The sequence below is a fragment of the Ambystoma mexicanum genome, chromosome 12 (assembly GCF_040938575.1).
Source record: "Ambystoma mexicanum isolate Mex_15411 chromosome 12, UKY_AmexF1_1, whole genome shotgun sequence".
NCBI classification, from domain to species: domain Eukaryota; kingdom Metazoa; phylum Chordata; class Amphibia; order Caudata; family Ambystomatidae; genus Ambystoma; species Ambystoma mexicanum.
In genome coordinates this window covers 319,348,758-319,367,320 of record NC_090936.1, presented here as the reverse complement: position 1 = coordinate 319,367,320, position 18,563 = coordinate 319,348,758, and positions in this window count along the sequence as shown.

Here is an 18,563-nt window from a genome sequence, read left to right as displayed (position 1 = left end):
GGAGTAGTTTGTAAGTGATCTTGCTTTGTGTGCTCATTGTGGGCTTTCAGTCACCCTCACCCCTCTTGAGACCTAGTCTTGACCGCCGCGATCGCTACCTTGATTGGTCTGGCTCGTCCAGAGGTTACCCTGTTCCAAGTAATTAGGTTGGCCTTCTGAACCTCTGCGCCACCAGGACAGAGTTCAGAAATCCGTCTTAACAATATCTCATGCTATCAGAAGGGTCTCAGGATTGGAATGGGAAGGATTTGGATATCGCATCTCATGTTATAGGAAGGGTCTCAGGTTTGTTATTAGAAGCATTTAGATATCGCATCTCATGTTATAGGACAGTCTCAGGTTTGGTATTAGAAGCATTGAGATATCATATCTCATGCTATCGGAAGCGTCTCAGGATTGGAATGGGAAGGATTTGGATATCACATCTCATGTTATAGGAATGGTCTCAGGATTGGAATGGGAAGGATTTGGATATCACATCTCATGTTATAGGAAGGGTCTCAGGTTTGTTATTAGAAGCATTGAGATATCGCATCTCATGTTATAGGACAGTCTCAGGTTTGGTATTAGAAGCATTGAGATATCATATCTCATGGTATAGGACGGGTCTCAGGATTGGAATGGGAAGGAGTTGGATATCACATCTCATGCTATAGGAAGGGTCTCTGGATTGGAATGGGAAGTATTTGGATATCACATCTCATGTTATAGGAAGGGTCTCAGGATTGGAATGGGAAGGAGTTGGATATCACATCTCATGCTATCGGAAAGGACTCAGGTTTGGTAGAAGCATTGGGATATCACATTTCATCCTATAGGATGGGTCTCAGGATTGGAATGGGAAGGAGTTGGATATCACATCTCATGCTAAAGGACAGGTCTCAGGTTTGGAAGGAAACGATTTGGATATCACATCTCAAGTTATAGGACGGGTCTCGGGATTGGAATGGGAAGGAGTTGGATATCACATCTCATGCTAAAGGACAGGTCTCAGGTTTGGAAGGAAACAATTTGGATATCACATCTCAAGTTATAGGACGGGTCTGTGGTTTGGTATTTGAAGCATTGAGATATCAAATCTCATGCTATAGGGAGGGTCTCAGGATTGGAATGGGAAGGAGTTGGATATCATATCTCATGCTATAGGAAGGGTCTCAGGTTTGGTAGAAGCATTGAGATATCACATCTCAGGCTATGGGAAGGGTCAAAGGATTGGAATGGGAAGGAGTTGGATATCACATCTCATGCTATAGGGAGGGTCTCAGGTTTGGTATTAATAGCATTGAGATATCACATCTCATGCTATAGGAAGGGTCTCAGGATTGGATGGGAAGGAGTTGGATATCACATTTCATGCTATAGGAAGGGTCTGAGGTTTGGTAGAAGCCTTGAGATATCACATCTCATGCTATAGGAAGGGCCTCATGATTGGAATGGGAAGGAGTTGGATATCACATCTCATGCTATCGGAAAGGTCTCAGGTTTTGTAGAGCATTGGGATATCACATCTCATGCTCTCGGAAGGGTCTCAGGATTGGATTGGGAAGGAGTTGGATATCACATCTCATGTTATAGGAAGGGGCTCAGGATTGGAATGGGAAGGACTTGGACATCACATCTCACGTTATAGGAAGGGTCTCAGGTTTGTTATTAGAAGCATTGAGATATCACATCTCATGTTATAACCTGAGACTGTCATGGACAGTCTCAGGTTTGGTATTAGAAGCATTGAGATATAACATCTCATGGTATAGGACGGGTCTCAGGATTGGAATGGGAAGGAGTTTGATATCACATCTCATGCCTTAGGAAGTTCTCAGGTTTGGTTGAAGCATTAAGATATCACATCTCATGCTATCGGAAGGGTCTCAGGATTGGATTGGGAAGGAGTTGGATATCCCATCTCATGCTATAGGAAGGGTCACAGGTTGGAATTGGAAGGAGTTGGATATCACATCTCATGTTATAGGAAGGGTATCAGGATTGGAATGGGAAGGACTTTGATATCACATCTCGCTATAGGGAGGGTCTCACTCAGGTTTGGTATTAGAAGCATTGAGATATCACATCTCATGCTATCAGAAGGGTCTCAGGATTGGATTGGGAAGGAGTTGGATATCACATCTCATGTTATAGGAAGGGTCTCAGGTTTGGTATTAGAAGCATTGAGATATCACATCTCATGCTATCGGAAGAGTCACAGGTTGGAATTGGAAGGAGTTGGATATCACATCTCATGCTATCGGAAGGGTCTCAGGATTGGAATGGGAAGGAGTTGGATATCACATCTCATGCTATAGGGAGGGTCTCAGGTTTGATATTAGAAGCATTGAGATATCATATCTCATGCTATCGGAAGGGTCTCAGGATTGGATTGGGAAGGAGTTGGATATCACATCTCATGTTATAGGACGGGTCTCAGGATTGGATGGGAAGAGTTGGATATCACATCTCATGCCATAGGAAGGGTCTCAGGATTGGAATGGGAAGGATTTGGATATCACATCTCAAGTTATAGGACGGGTCTTTGGTTTGGTATTAAAAGCATTGAGATATCACATCTCATGCTATCGGAAGGGTCTCAGGATTGAATTGGGAAGGAGCTGGATATCACATCGCAAGTTATAGGACGGGTCTGTGGTTTGGTATTAGAAGCATTGAGATATCACATCTCATGCTATCGGAAGGGTCTCAGAATTGTATTGGGAAGGAGTTGGATATCATATATCATGCTATAGGAGGGGTCTCAGGATTGGAATGGGAAGGAGTTGGATATCACATCTCATGATAAAGGAAGGGTCTCAGGTTTGGAAGGGGAAGGATTTGGATATCACATCTCAAGTTATAGGACTGGTCTGTGGTTTGGTATTAGAAGCATTGAGATATATCTCATGGTATCGGAAGGGTCTCAAGATTGGATTGGGAAGGAGTTGGATATCACATCTCATGTTATAGGAAGGGTCTCAAGATTTGAATGGGAAGGACTTGGATATCACATCTCATGTTATAGGAAGGGTCTCAGGTTTGTTCTTAGAAGCATTGAGATATCACATCTTATGTTATAGGACAGTCTCAGGTTTGGTATTAGAAGCATTGAGATGTAACATCTCATAGTATAGGTTGGGTCTCAGGATTGGAATGGGAAGGAGTTTGATATCACATCTCACGCCATGGGAAGGTCTCAGGTTTGCTAGAAGCATTAAGATATCACATCTCATGCTATCGGAAGAGTCTCAGGATTGGATTGGGAAGGAGTTGGATATCGCATCTCATGCTATAGGAAGGGTCACAGGTTTGAATTGGAAGGAGTTGGATATCATATCTCATGTTATAGGAAGGGTATCAGGATGGGAATGGGAAGGACTTTGATATCACATCTCACGCTATAGGGAGGGTCTCAGGTTTGGTATTAGAAGCATTGAGATATCACATCTCATTCTATAGGAAGGGTCTCAGGATTGGAATGGGAAGGAGTTGGATATCACATATCATGGTAAAGGAAGGGTCTCAGGTTTGGAAGGGGAAGGATTTGGATATCACATCTCAAGCTATAGGACAGGTCTGTGGTTTGGTATTAGAAGCATTGAGATATCATATCTCATGCTATCGGAAGGGTCTCAGGATTGGATTGCAAAGGAGTTGGATATCACATCTCATGTTATCGGAAGGGTCTCAGGATTGGATTGGGAAAGAGTTGGATATAACATCTCATGTTATAGGAAGGCTCTCAGGTTTGTTATTAGAAGCATTGAGATATCACATCTCATTTTATAGGACAGTCTCAGGTTTGGTATTAGAAGCATTGAGATATCATATCTCATGGTATAGGACGGGTCTCAGGATTGGAATGGGAAGGAGTTGGATATCACATCTCATGCTAAAGGAAGGGTCTCAGGTTTGGAAGGGGAAGGATTTGGATATCACATCTCAATTTATAGGACGGGTCTGTGGTTTGGTATTAGAAGCATTGAGATATCATATCTCATGCTATCGGAAGGGTCTCAGGATTGGAGTGGGAAGGAGTTGGATATCACATCTCATGTTATAGGAAGGGTCTCCGGATTGAAATGGGAAGGATTTTGATATCACATCTCATGTTATAGGAAGGGTCTCAGGTTTGTTATTAGAAGCATTGAGATATCGCATCTCATGTTATAGGACAGTCTCAGGTTTGGTATTAGAAGCATTAAGATATCATATCTCATGCTATCGGAAGGGTCTCAGGATTGGAATGGGAAGGATTTGGATATCACATCTCATGTTATAGGAAGGGTCTCAGGATTGGAATGGGAAGGAGTTGGATATCACATCTCATGCTAAAGGAAGGGTCTCAGGTTTGGAAGGGGAAGGATTTGGATATCACATCTCAAGTTATAGGACGGGTCTCTGGTTTGGTATTAGAAGCATTGAGATATCATATCTCATGCTATCGGAAGGGTCTCAGGATAGGATTGGGAAGGAGTTGGATATCACATCTCATGTTATAGGAAGGGTCTCAAGATTGGAATGGGAAGGACTTGGATATCACATCTCATATTATATGAAGGGTCTCAGGTTTGTTATTAGAAGCATTGAGATATCACATCTCATGTTATAGGACAGTCTCAGGTTTGGTATTAGAAGCATTGAGATATAACATCTCATAGTATAGGACGGGTATCAGGATTGGAATGGGAAGGAGTTTGATATCACATCTCATGCCATGGGAAGGTCTCAGGTTTGCTAGAAGCATTAAGATATCACATCTCATGCTATTGGAAGGGTCTCAGGATTGGATTGGGAAGGAGTTGGATATCACATCTCATATTATAGGAAGGGTCTCAGGTTTGTTATTAGAAGCATTGAGATATCACATCTCATGTTATAGGACAGTCTCAGGTTTGGTATTAGAAGCATTGGATATAACATCTCATAGTATAGGACGGGTCTCAGGATTGGAATGGGAAGGACTTTGATATCACATCTCACGCTATAGGGAGGGTCTCAGGTTTGGTATTAGAAGCATTGAGATATCACATCTCATGCTATCGGAAGGGTCTCAGGATTGGATCGGGAAGGAGTTGGATATAACATCTCATGTTATAGGAAGGGTCTCAGGATTGGATGGGAAGAGTTGGATATCACATCTCATGTTATAGGAAGGGTATCAGGATTGGAATGGGAAGGACTTTGATATCACATCTCACGCTATAGGGAGGGTCTCAGGTTTGGTATTAGAAGCATTGAGATATCACATCTCATGTTATAGGAAGGGTCTCAGGTTTGTTATTAGAAGCATTGAGATATCACATCTCATGTTATAGGACAGTCTCAGGTTTGGTATTAGAAGCATTGAGTGTAACATCTCATGGTATAGGACGGGTCTCAGGATTGGATGGGAAGAGTTGGATATCACATCTCATGCTATAGGAAGGGTCTCAGGTTTGGTAGAAGCATTGGGATATCACATCTCATGCTATAGGAAGGGTCTCAGGATTGGAATGGGAAGGAGTTGGATATTACATCTCATGCTAAAGGAAGGGTCTCAGGATTGGATTGCAAAGGAGTTGGATATCACATCTCATGTTATCGGAAGGGTCTCAGGATTGGATTGGGAAAGAGTTGGATATAACATCTCATGTTATAGGAAGGCTCTCAGGTTTGTTATTAGAAGCATTGAGATATCACATCTCATTTTATAGGACAGTCTCAGGTTTGGTATTAGAAGCATTGAGATATCATATCTCATGGTATAGGACGGGTCTCAGGATTGGAATGGGAAGGAGTTGGATATCACATCTCATGCTAAAGGAAGGGTCTCAGGTTTGGAAGGGGAAGGATTTGGATATCACATCTCAATTTATAGGACGGGTCTGTGGTTTGGTATTAGAAGCATTGAGATATCATATCTCATGCTATCGGAAGGGTCTCAGGATTGGAGTGGGAAGGAGTTGGATATCACATCTCATGTTATAGGAAGGGTCTCCGGATTGAAATGGGAAGGATTTTGATATCACATCTCATGTTATAGGAAGGGTCTCAGGTTTGTTATTAGAAGCATTGAGATATCACATCTCATGTTATAGGACAGTCTCAGGTTTGGTATTAGAAGCATTAAGATATCATATCTCATGCTATCGGAAGGGTCTCAGGATTGGAATGGGAAGGATTTGGATATCACATCTCATGTTATAGGAAGGGTCTCAGGATTGGAATGGGAAGGAGTTGGATATCACATCTCATGCTAAAGGAAGGGTCTCAGGTTTGGAAGGGGAAGGATTTGGATATCACATCTCAAGTTATAGGACGGGTCTCTGGTTTGGTATTAGAAGCATTGAGATATCATATCTCATGCTATCGGAAGGGTCTCAGGATAGGATTGGGAAGGAGTTGGATATCACATCTCATGTTATAGCAAGGGTCTCAAGATTGGAATGGGAAGGACTTGGATATCACATCTCATATTATATGAAGGGTCTCAGGTTTGTTATTAGAAGCATTGAGATATCACATCTCATGTTATAGGACAGTCTCAGGTTTGGTATTAGAAGCATTGAGATATAACATCTCATAGTATAGGACGGGTATCAGGATTGGAATGGGAAGGAGTTTGATATCACATCTCATGCCATGGGAAGGTCTCAGGTTTGCTAGAAGCATTAAGATATCACATCTCATGCTATTGGAAGGGTCTCAGGATTGGATTGGGAAGGAGTTGGATATCACATCTCATATTATAGGAAGGGTCTCAGGTTTGTTATTAGAAGCATTGAGATATCACATCTCATGCTATCGGAAGGGTCTCAGGATTGGATCGGGAAGGAGTTGGATATAACATCTCATGTTATAGGAAGGGTCTCAGGATTGGATGGGAAGAGTTGGATATCACATCTCATGTTATAGGAAGGGTATCAGGATTGGAATGGGAAGGACTTTGATATCACATCTCACGCTATAGGGAGGGTCTCAGGTTTGGTATTAGAAGCATTGAGATATCACATCTCATGTTATAGGAAGGGTCTCAGGTTTGTTATTAGAAGCATTGAGATATCACATCTCATGTTATAGGACAGTCTCAGGTTTGGTATTAGAAGCATTGAGTGTAACATCTCATGGTATAGGACGGGTCTCAGGATTGGATGGGAAGAGTTGGATATCACATCTCATGCTATAGGAAGGGTCTCAGGTTTGGTAGAAGCATTGGGATATCACATCTCATGCTATAGGAAGGGTCTCAGGATTGGAATGGGAAGGAGTTGGATATTACATCTCATGCTAAAGGAAGGGTCTCAGGTTTGGAAGGGGAAGGATTTGGATATCACATCTCAAGTTATAGGACGGTTCTGTGGTTTGGTATTAGAAGCATTGAGATATCATATCTCATGCTATCGGAAGGGTCTCAGGATTGGATTGCGAAGGAGTAGGATATCACATCTCATGTTATAGGAAGGGTCTCAAGATTGGAATGGGAAGGACTTGGATATCATATCTCATGTTATAGGAAGGGTCTCAGGTTTGTTATTAAAAGCATTGAGATATCGCATCTCATGTTATAGGACAGTCTCAGGTTTGGTATTAGAAGAATTGAGATATCATATCTCATTGTATAGGACGGGTCTCAGGATTGAAATGGGAAGGAGTTGGATATCACATATCATGCTATAGGAAGGGTCTCAGGATTGGAATGGGAAGGAGTTGGATATCACATCTCATGATAAAGGAAGGGTCTCAGGTTTGGAAGGGGAAGGATTTGGATATCACATCTCAAGTTATAGGACGGGTCTGTGGTTTGGTATTAGAAGCATTGAGATATCATATCTCATGCTATCGGAAGGGTCTCAGGATTGGATTGGCAAGGAGTTGGATATCACATCTCATGTTATAGGAAGGGTCTCAAGATTGGAATGGGAAGGACTTGGATATCACATCTCATGTTATAGGAAGGGTCTCAGGTTTGTTATTAGAAGCATTGAGATATCACATCTCATGTTATAGGACAGTCTCAGGTTTGGTATTAGAAGCATTGGATATAACATCTCATAGTATAGGACGGGTCTCAGGATTGGAATGGGAAGGAGTTGGATATCACATCTCATGCTATAGGGAGGGTCTCAGGTTTGATATTAGAAGCATTGAGATATCACATCTCATGCTATCGGAAGTGTCTCAGGATTGGATTGGGAAGGAGTTGGATATCACATCTCAAGTTATAGGACGGGTCTGTGGTTTGGTATTAGAAGCATTGAGATATCATATCTCATGCTATTGGAAGGGTCTCAGGATTGGATTGGGAAGGAGTTGGATATCACATCTCACGTTATAGGAAGGCTCTCAGGTTTGTTATTAGAAGCATTGAGATATCACATCTCATGTTATAGGACAGTCTCAGGTTTGGTATTAGAAGCATTGAGATATCATATCTCATGGTATAGGACGGGTCTCAGGATTGGAATGGGAAGGAGTTGGATATCACATCTCATGCTAAAGGAAGGGTCTCAGGTTGGAAGGGGAAGGATTTGGATATTGCATCTCAATTTATAGGACGGGTCTGTGGTTTGGTATTAGAAGCATTGAGATATCATATCTCATGCTATCGGAAGGGTCTCATGCTATAGGAAGGGTCACAGGTTGGAATTGGAAGGAGTTGGATATCACAGCTCATGTTATAGGAAGGGTTTCAGGATTGGAATGGGAAGGACTTTGATATCACATCTCATGCTATCGGAAGGGTCTCAGGATTGGATTGGGAAGGAGTTGGATATAACATCTCATGTTATAGGAAGGGTCTCAGGATTGGATGGGAAGAGTTGGATATCACATCTCATGTTATAGGAAGGGTATCAGGATTGGAATGGGAAGGACTTTGATATCACATCTCACGCTATAGGGAGGGTCTCAGGTATGGTATTAGAAGCATTGAGATATCACATCTCATGTTATAGGACAGTCTCAGGTTTGGTATTAGAAGCATTGAGATATAACATCTCATGGTATAGGACGGGTCTCAGGATTGGATGGGAAGAGTTGGATATCACCTCTCATGCTATAGTAAGGGTCTCAGGTTTGGTAGAAGCATTGGGATATCACATCTCATGCTATAGGAAGGGTCTCAGGATTGGAATGGGAAGGAGTTGGATATCACATCTCATGCTAAAGGAAGGGTCTCAGGTTTGGAAGGGGAAGGATTTGGATATCACATCTCAAGTTATAGGACGGGTCTGTGGTTTGGTATTAGAAGCATTGAGATATCATATCTCATGCTATCGGAAGGGTCTCAGGATTGGATTGCGAAGGAGTTGGATATCACATCTCATGTTATAGGAAGGCTCTCAGGTTTGTTATTGGAAGCATTGAGATATCACATCTCATGTTATAGGACAGTCTCAGGTTTGGTATTAGAAGCATTGAGATATCATCTCATGGTATAGGACGGGCCTCAGGATTGGTATTAGAAGCATTGAGATATCATATCTCATGCTATCGGAAGGGTCTCAGGATTGGAAGGGGAAGGATTTGGATATCACATCTCAATTTATAGGACGGGTCTGTGGTTTGGTATTAGAAGCATTGAGATATCATATCTCATGCTATCGGAAGGGTCTCAGGATTGGATTGGGAAGGAGTTGGATATCACATTTCATGTTATAGGAAGGGTCTCAGGATTGGAATGGGAAGGATTTGGATATCACATCTCATGTTATAGGAAGGGTCTGAGGTTTGTTATTAGAAGTATTGAGATATTGCATCTCATGTTATAGGACAGTCTCAGGTTTGGTATTAGAAGCGTTGAGATATCATATCTCATGCTATCGGAAGGGTCTCAGGATTGGAATGGGAAGGATTTGGATATCACATCTCATGTTATAGGAAGGGTCTCAGGATAGGAATGGGAAGGATTTGGATATCACATCTCATGTTATAGGAAGGGTCTCAGGTTTGTTATTAGAAGCATTGAGATATCGCATCTCATGTTATAGGAAGGGTCTCAGGATTGGAATGGGAAGGAGTTGTATATCACATCTCATGCTATAGGGAGGGTCTCAGGTTTGATATTAGAAGCATTGAGATATCGCATCTCATGTTATAGGAAGGGTCTCAGGTTTTTTATTAGAAGCATTGAGATATCGCATCTCATGTTATAGGAAGGGTCTCAGGATTGGAATGGGAAGGAGTTGTATATCACATCTCATGCTATAGGGAGGGTCTGAGGTTTGATATTAGAAGCATTGAGATATCATATCTGTTAGGAAAGATTTCGTAATTGTAGGTAATTTTCCTTCCATGTGGCAACCCCTAAACTTTTTGCTGTTGTTTTTCACCTTGTTCTTGACTTTGCCAGAGAAGTGCAGCCTTCTGCCGCACTCCTCTGGGCTTTCGCTCCTTTCTTACGGGGAAACTGACATGCCCTTAAGACAGTCAGTACCGGGGAACGCTGTTTCCCGTAGTTTCTTTTATCATGTTGCGGCTTTCGTGCAACATGACACAAGAGGGCACTGTAAGCTAAGTTACAGCTCTCTTGGGTCTCTAGCCTTCTACAGGCCCTAGATACTCGTTTAGGATTGTATCTGATCGGTGCAAGTGATTCAGGGACAGGAATGGTGGCAGCGATCGTTTCTTGTGTTTTGAGCTCCTTTTGGCGTTCTAAGCGCGTTTCTCGCGCTTAACCCAAAAGGGTGGCCTGGCTCCCAAAATGGCCAGACCACGAGGCTCCTTTGTCCTGTCCGCTGACCGTCTTGCTCCCTTCACCTTCCCCAGGTCGAGCCGACCCGGGGCCTTCCTTATTTGGGCATGTACTTTCCCGCGAAACACGGATGCTTTCACGGGCTTCTACATGTCTTTTGTGTGCCTCCAGGATGTGGGCTGGGATGTCTGGTCCCAATACACATCCTGGGTGCCAGAGAGTCTAGGGTGGTGTGAATGCCTGGGACCACCGTGGTCCGTGATTAGTCCACGAATGGTGTGAGTGTTGATGAGCGGATCTCCCATTGGGTCCCCTCCGTTTTGGCGCGAAGGGAACCGTGGATAAGAGGGGGCTGGAAACACCACTACCATGTCGATCTCCTGAGTTCTCACGAACGAAGGAATACAGGAGCCAAGTATCCTGCAACCAAGAGGCTGGACCGAGGAATCGCTGGTGACCCGCTGAAGGACTTCTCCTCTGCACTGCTGTCGCCTTGTGAAACCCTTTTCGCCTTTGATCGAACCAGAAGGCCTGTACTGGTACTTCGTCCCTTGGAATAGCGGGAACAGCTATTCTCTGCATCTTCACCATCTCCTGCCAGTAAGCCTTCGGAAGCGTCTCTGGGCCATCCAGCTGACTGACCAGCTTACACGGGAGTCTTGCTCTGTAACCGCCGCCAGGTTGTGTAGTATTTCGAGTCCTTGTCACTCTCACACGCTTCGTACACTTGGCGTTCCCAAGTCTGAAGTGAGAAGTGTACATTTGGCTCAGATACACACGGCCGCTCCGTTGCCCTGCTGTGGTAACAAACTGTGCGGGTTTCTTCGATTGGGACGTCTTTTTTTCTCAACACGACGACGAGGCGTTCCCTGCTCTTCTGAACCTGCCAGCTGCTGAAACTGACACGGAGAAGCCTGGGTCTGCTTGCATCGGGGACCGGTGAGTAGCATAGCTAGGATCTGGTCGCCCTCCTGCAGGAGCCCATTGCTTTTCCCCGCTGTGTAAAACAGCACCCTTGTCCGTACTCGCGCTCTGCTTCTGCCCACTGTGGAGGCTGCGCTTGAGTCGCGGAACTTGTTCTTCTTCTTTTGTGCACTAAACTGAACTGCCTGATTTCCCTCGAAGAGCTTCTCCTTTTGCCCGTTGGCACCAGCGCGTGCAGGTACTTTTGAGCACAAGGCTCCACTCTTCGCAGGGCTCGGACTTCCATCTAGTTAGATGCCTCTGAAGGCGAACTGGGTCTAAGCATTATTTCACACTGCCTGTCTTCCTTCCCTTTTAGGTGGACTACCCATTTCGTGCATATAACACTTGAGACTGTCGTATTTGTATATATATTGTGTTGATATGGTATGTGTTGGTTTACTATAGTTATATTGTGATTTTCTCGCTACGGCCATTGTTTTAAAGGCCTTGAAATAAATGTGTATATATTTTTAATATAACAACTGTTTGGAGTAGTTTGTAAGTGTTCTTGCTTTGTGTGCCTATTGCGGGCTTTCAGTCACCCTCACCCCTCTTGAGACCTAGTCTTGACCGCCGCGATCGCTACCTTGATTGGTCTGGCTCGTCCAGAGGTTACCCTGTTCCAAGTAATTAGGTTGGCCTTCTGAACCTCTGCACCACCAGGACAGAGTTCAGAAATCCGTCTTAACAAATTGGTGTACAGCGGTGGGATACGACTGAAGGTATCCAGTGTTGCGCACGAACTAAGGCATTTCAGGTTATTCCAACCAGGACACGTAGTGAATTGTTGTAGTATAACTTTAAAAAGGCCATAGTCCTATCTAACAGTATGGAAACAAATACCTTGTTAACTTTAAATGCTTCCAAATCAGAAACATTGAAAAAGATGTGGGCGGAGAGAGGTGTTTCCTCTCAAGGCACGAAATTGGAAATGATCCAAAGAATCGTGGCGTGGCAAGAAGCGCAGCTTGACGGTATAACTTCTGAGGACAGTGCGGAAGGTGGTGGGGCTGCTCTCACTGGTAGAACCGACGGTTCTGCCGCTGCACTGATCCATCGCAACCACGAGGACAGGGAGGACGAGATGTCTCATGTTTCCTCTGCCAGTGCTGATGGGGAGGCTATGCTTGAATTCAAGAAGCAAGAGCTGCGGTTTAGGCAGCAGGAGCTTGAATTCAGCATAGCCAAACTAAAAATCGAACAGGCAGAGAAACAAAAAGACAGGGATCACCAGTTGGAACTGGCCAAGCTTCAGTTTGCAAATGGGTCCAAGGGTCCTGGACATGGGCCTGGGGCCTCCTCTCATCCACGGTTTCCGAAAGATCTGCTCAGTGTGTATGAAGAAAGGAATGACATTATGGACTGCCTGAATGCATTTGAGTATGCATGCGAAGTTCAACAAGTTGACAATGCTGATAAGATTGCCTGGTTACTCAGCAGACTGCCCCATTCTGGCTGTAGTGCCATTATGGAAATGTCGAAGGCTGAGCGAGCTGATTTCGCAATGTTAAAGCAAACTCTCATTTTAAAGTTTGGGAAGACTCCGGCCCAATATTTGAAACGTTTCAGAGAGTATAAGAAAAAGGAAGGTGGTACTTGGGTATCTTATGTCACTGAATCCTTGAAAAACCTAACTGGCTGGGTCGAAGGTTATAAGGTTTCTACCTTCGAAGGCATGATAAATCTTGTCATGCTGGAACACATTTTTGCATCTTCTTCCCCGGAGCTTAAGCAGCATTTGGCGGATTCGAAGGAGATAGATCCTAAGAAGCTGGCCATTGCAGCAGACTTATGGGTGTCACATCGAGTGTCCCATAAGGACAAAACTCATCCTGGTAAGCAGGAGGAAGGGAAAAAGTCCAAAGATATGGAGGGTGGAGCATCTGATAAATCTTCTTCTCATAAGGGCCACAAAAAGAAAAATAAGGGTAAGACACAAGAGAACTCGCAGGGTAGTGGAGGTCAGCCTCCGAAACAGAACTCTGGTTACAATAAGCCTCCCTATGTAAACAGACCCAATGGATCTTGTTTTGCTTGTGGAGCAACTGACCACGTGAAGGGGGATCCCCGGTGTAAGGTTAGACCTTTGGGGGTCCACTCCGCTAATCTGGCCTTCTCCTCCTACGAGGAAGAAAAGATTACAGGAGCATCCTTCTCCTCAGACTCATTTCCCAGCGGGATAGAGGCTGAGGTAGTTTTAGTTTCCCTGGGTTCCTGGGAGCCTAAAGTCGCAGAGGCTTATGCTAGGATTCCGGATAATACCAAGCACTACTTTAAAGACAGTGTGCTGATCAATGGAGTAGATACTCCAGCTCTTAGGGATAGTGGGTGCAGTCGCACTGTAGTGAATTCTACCTTGGTAGACTCAGAGGAAGTTGCCAGAGCTACTCTGATGCCCACTAAGTTGGCTGACGGCCCACTCCGTATGTTCCCAGTATTACCTGTAAATCTTACTTTAAATGGTACAGCAGTCAGGATTCCAGTGAGCATTCAGAGAAACGTCCCGGGAAAGGTCTTGTTAGGTAATGATCTCAGAGCTTTAGGGCTCGTAGTAGACACTGCCGAAAGACCCTACACACGGTCTCAAGCACGGGCAGCATTGGCCAAGACCAATATGCCACCCCAGCCGAAGGGGAAACCCAAGGCGAAAGGAGTCGACAAGTCAAGACGAGGGAAAGAGAATATTCCCCCGAGCTCGCCTACCACTGCGGTGGAGGAAGTTGGTCAATCGCCCGGGCCTGACGAGGAGGTGGCGATGCCTGAAGTATTTGACCCCAACGATCATCCTGAACTAAAAGACTTGTTAGTTGAAGGAGGTCCTGATAGGGACGAATTCAGTAAAGGCCAATGTGAGTGCCTATCTCTGGAAGGCCTAAGGAGACAGGCCTGCTCCCAGCTTGAGGGTGAACCCCCTGGGACGCATAGGATTTATTGGGAAGGTGGACTCCTGTATAGTGAGCCCACAGAGTCTACAGAAGGAGACCATAGGAGGTTGGTGGTTCCCCTTGCTGTTAGGCCCTTCCTCCTGCAGTTGGCGCATGAAGTTCCCCTTGCTGGTCACCTTGGTATGAAGAGGACCAAGCAAAGGCTATCCATGCACTTCTACTGGCCCAAGATGGGGGTGCAAGCAGAAAGTCACTGCAGGAGTTGTGCCTCCTGCCAGTTGTCTGGTAAGGTTGGCGCGACAATCCAAGCTCCGTTGGTACCGCTCCCAGTTGTGGGGGTACCATTTGAAAGGGTAGGGATCGACATCGTTGGTCCCCTTGACCCGCAAACATCCTCAGGCAATAGGTTTATCCTGGTGCTGGTCGACCATGCAACCAGATATCCTGAGGCCATCCCATTGAAAACTGTAACTGCCAAGTCAGTTGCAAAAGCTTTACTTGGCATATTTACTAGGGTTGGCTTCCCTAAAGAAGTTGTGTCGGATCGTGGCAGCAACTTTATGTCGAAGTATATGCAGGCTTTGTGGAAAGAATGTGGGGTCAACCTACAAGTTCTCTTCTGCATACCACCCCCAGACCAATGGTCTGGTGGAACGTTTCAACAGAACGTTAAAGAGCATGATTGGGCTCTGGAGGAACCTCAGAGAAGAAAATGGGATCTTCTTTTACCATGCTTACTGTTTGCCTACCGAGAGGTACCACAGGAGGGTGTTGGCTTCAGCCCCTTCGAACTTCTGTTCGGTCATCCCGTACGGGGACCCTTAGCCATCGTCAAAGAGGGATGGGAGATGCCCACTCCCCCTGTTACTACCAATGTAGTTGATTATGTGCTAGGGCTCAGAAAACGGATGGTACTTCTGATGGGCTTGGCTAGTGATAAATTGAAGGCAGGACAAGTGCTGGTGAAACATTGGTACGACCAGAAAGCTTCCCTCATCAACTTTACACCTGGTCAGCAAGTCCTGATCATGAATCCCATAAGGCCTCGAGCTTTACAGGACAAATGGTCAGGCCCTTACACAGTGGTGGAGCCCCTGGGTGAGGTTAACTATTTAGTGGACCTTGGAAGGCCTGGACAGGCTCCAAAAGTGTTCCACGTGAATAGGCTGAAGGCTTTGGTCCCAAGAGTCAAAATCGCAGCACTGCTACTGGCTTCAGAAGTTGAGGAAGAGGAGTCTGAACCTCTCCCCGACCTGTTCCAAAGCGGTCCTTCAGATAGCTCCTTTGAGGGTGTCCGAGTGGCCCCTCACCTGACTTCTGATCAGCAGGCTGAGGTGAAAAGTTTGCTTAGGCAGTTTTCCCCCCTGTTTTCACAGTCACCAGGTTTGACACCTTGGTGCAAACATAACATTGACACAGGAGACAGTGTACCTACCAAAAGTAGGGGATACAGGATGTCAGACAAAGTACGGTCTTATATTAAGACCGAGGTCAACAAGATGTTAGACCTTGGGGTGATTGAACCCTCTAGTAGTCCTTGGTCCAGCCCTGTGGTTTTGGTTCCAAAGGCAGGCACTTCTGAATTGAGGTTCTGCGTGGATTACAGGGCTCTGAATGCTGTCACCAAGACAGATGCACACCCCTTGCCTCGAACAGATGAGCTGGTGGATACTTTGGGTGCCTCCAAGTACCTCAGCACGTTTGACCTCACTGCTGGCTATTGGCAAATAGCTTTAGCAGAACATGCCAAGGAGAAGACAGCATTTTCTACTCCAGACGGTCTTTACCAATTCCGGGTAATGCCGTTCGGGTTGAAGAATGCACCTGCCACTTTCCAGAGGCTTGTGAATCATGTGTTGAATGGGTTGGACGAATTCTGTCTTGCATATCTGGACGATATAGCAGTTTTCAGTGCCACCTGGGAAGACCATGTGAAACACCTCGGGATTGTGCTCCAGGCTCTTCAGAAAGCACACCTGACCATAAAGGCTAGTAAATGCCAGATTGGACAAGGCTCAGTGGTTTACCTTGGACATGAAGTAGGTGGAGGGAGGATACAGCCTCTTCCCAGTAAAGTACAAGCAGTACAAGACTGGCCTACCCCCACTACACAAACCCAAGTGAGAGCCTTCTTAGGACTCACGGGGTATTACCGCAATTTTGTGGCAGACTATGGCACCATAGCTGCCCCTCTGACTGCCCTCACAACTCCGAAGAAACCCAAGAAGGTAACTTGGACCGACGAGTGTGAGAAGGCCTTCAATGGCTTAAAAGACTCCTTGTGCCAGGCCCCTGTCCTCAGGGCCCCTGATTATCAAAGACCTTTTATCGTGCAGACGGACGCCTCTGACACTGGGATAGGAGCTGTACTATCACAAGTAGATGAGAAGGGTAAGGAACACCCTATTGGTTTTATTAGCCGCCAGCTTAAGGACAGAGAGCTCAGATGGTCTACGGTAGAGAAAGAATGTTTCTCTGTTGTGTGGGCCCTAAGGAAGCTGAGGCCCTACCTCTATGGGACCCACTTCACTGTGCAAACTGACCATAAGCCTTTAAAGTGGCTAATGAACATGAAGGGGGAGAATCCAAAGTTGCTTAGGTGGTCCATAAGTCTACAAGGCTTCGACTTCACTATTGAGCATAGGCCAGGTGTCCAACATAGCAATGCTGATGGGTTGTCCAGAATGTTTAACCGACCTGAACAAGAGACTCATCCAGGGGTGGATTAGTTCCCCCTGTCCATAGTCTGGGAGGGGCGAGTGTTAGGAAAGATTTCGTAATTGTAGGTAATTTTCCTTCCATGTGGCAACCCCTAAACTTTTTGCTGTTGTTTTTCACCTTGTTCTTGACTTTGGCAGAGAAGTGCAGCCATTTGCCGCACTCCTCTGGGCTTTCGCTCCTTTCTTACGGGGAAACTGACATGCCCTTAAGACAGTCAGTACCGGGGAACGCTGTTTCCCATAGTTTCTTTTATCATGTTGCGGCTTTCGTGCAACATGACACAAGAGGGCACTGTAAGCTAAGTTACAGCTCTCTTGGGTCTCTAGCCTTCTACAGGCCCTAGATACTCGTTTAGGATTGTATCTGATCGGTGCAAGTGATTCAGGGACAGGAATGGTGGCAGCGATCGTTTCTTGTGTTTTGAGCTCCTTTTGGCGTTCTAAGCGCGTTTCTCGCGCTTAACCCAAAAGGGAGGCCTGGCTCCCAAAATGGCCAGACCACGAGGCTCCTTTGTCCTGTCCGCTGACAGTCTTGCTCCCTTCACCTTCCCCAGGTCGAGCCGACCTGGGGCCTTCCTTATTTGGGCATGTACTTTCCCGCGAAACACGGATGCTTTCGCGGGCTTCTACATGTCTTTTGTGTGCCTCCAGGATGTGGGCTGGGATGTCTGGTCCCAATACACATCCTGGGTGCCAGAGAGTCTAGGGTGGTGTGAATGCCTGGGACCACCGTGGTCCGTGATTGGTCCACGAATGGTGTGAGTGTTGATGAGCGGATCTCCCATTGGGTCCCCTCCGTTTTGGCACGAAGGGAACCGTGGATAAGAGGGGGCTGGAAACACCACTACCATGTCGATCTCCTGAGTTCTCACGAACGAAGGAATACAGGAGCCAAGTATCCTGCAACCAAGAGGCTGGACCGAGGAATCGCTGGTGACCCGCTGAATGACTTCTCCTCTGCACTGCTGTCGCCTTTTGAAACCCTTTTCGCCTTTGATCGAACCAGAAGGCCTGTACTGGTACTTCGTCCCTTGGAATAGCGGGAACATCTATTCTCGGCATCTTCACCATCTCCTGCCAGTAAGCCTTCGGAAGCATCTCTGGGCCATCCAGCTGACTGACCAGCTTACACGGGAGTCTTGCTCTGTAACCGCCGCCAGGTTGTGTAGTATTTCGAGTCCTTGTCACTCTCACACGCTTCGTACACTTGGCGTTCCCAAGTCTGAAGTGAGTAGTGTACATTTGGCTCAGATACAAACGGCCGCTACGTTGCCCTGCTGTGGTAACAAACTGTGCGGGTTTCTTCGATTGGGATGTCTTTTTTCTCAACAC